This window comes from Pteropus vampyrus, unplaced genomic scaffold (genome assembly GCF_000151845.1).
Source record: "Pteropus vampyrus isolate Shadow unplaced genomic scaffold, Pvam_2.0 Scaffold4682, whole genome shotgun sequence".
Lineage (NCBI taxonomy): Eukaryota > Metazoa > Chordata > Mammalia > Chiroptera > Pteropodidae > Pteropus > Pteropus vampyrus.
The window spans coordinates 1-1179 of record NW_011893463.1 but is presented as its reverse complement, the minus strand read 5'-3'; the positions used below and the strand labels follow the sequence as shown (position 1 = coordinate 1179).

At 59.1% G+C, this 1179-nt stretch overlaps 1 pseudogene; it reads right to left on the bottom strand.

The window, feature by feature from the left end:
* Nucleotides 1-300: 300 nt before the first annotated feature.
* On the bottom strand, nucleotides 301-415 carry LOC111734726 (annotated as a pseudogene).
* Nucleotides 416-1179: the final 764 nt, after the last annotated feature.

The following is a 1179-nucleotide window of genomic DNA, read 5'->3' as shown; positions in this document are numbered from 1 at the left end:
GGCGGGGGTGCGGGCCCCGGGGGCCCTGGCCTCACAGTCCCTCACAGTCCCCTCCCGCTGCCCCGCCCCCACTCAGCCCGCTGCCTGTGGCGCCCGTGCCGCCTGCCTGTCCTCGTCCCCACGGTGCTGCCACCCGCCCTCCTGTTCTCTTTTCGGGGTACACATTGGGGTCTAAGTTAGGGTCTCTTTGAACTGTTTGTGTAAGGAGCAGCTCTTTTTTTTTAGGCCAGGTGACCCTTAGTTGACCTCACAGATTGCAAGGACCTTGTCAGCTTACGATCCCTTATTTTTTTATTTTTACGACTACAGCACCTGGTCTTCCTAGGTGGCCTCCCATCCGAGTACTAGCCAGGCCCGACCCTGCTTAGCTTCCAGCTCAGACATCGGGCGTGTTCAGGGTGGCGTGGCTGCAGACCTGGGCAGTTCTCACACCGAGCGCGTGGGGTTCTGTCCCATAGCAGCCAGCCTTCCAGCTCTGCGGACACCAGTGGGGTGTCCTGCACGTCCGCTCAAGGCCAAGGCTCAGTCCAGGCATCAGCGTGCACCCCGCCTGATGGCCTCACTTCAGACACTGGTCACAGGTCCTGGGCCATCGCTCTTCTGGGCTATAACTCAGGGGTTCCCACGACCCCCAGCTTGGGTTTGAAGATTTGCTAGAGCGACTCATAGCACTCAGGGAGCTATTATCAAGGAGCAGCCAGGTGCGAGGGGGCCGGCAGGGTGTGGGGGAGGGGCCCGGAGCGTGCAAGGCCTCTGAGCTGTGAGCTCCAGACCTAGAAGCTCTCCACACTCCCCTTCTTGAGGGGTTTTATGGAGGTTCCACGATGTAGATGTGGCCGATGACCATGAACTCGGTCTCCAGCCTCTTCTCAGAGGAAGAGGCAGAAATTCCCAGCTCCCTACCCACAGCTTGGTCTTTCTTGAGCATATCACCCATCCTGTAGCTCTCTAGGGCCACCAGGCATCTGATTAGCTCACAGACGACACTCTTGTCACTCAGCGGAGCCCAAGACTTAGGGGTCGTGGGCCTGCAACCAGGGACAAAGATGAGAATCTCCCTCGTGGGGGTGTCACACCCTCCTTCTCTGCCAAGTCAAGTTCTAGTCTGTTTCTCACTAGAGTGGCCTCTGTCCCTGTCCCATGGTGCTGAGAAGTGGAGCTCCAGATGGGGAGTGGGGT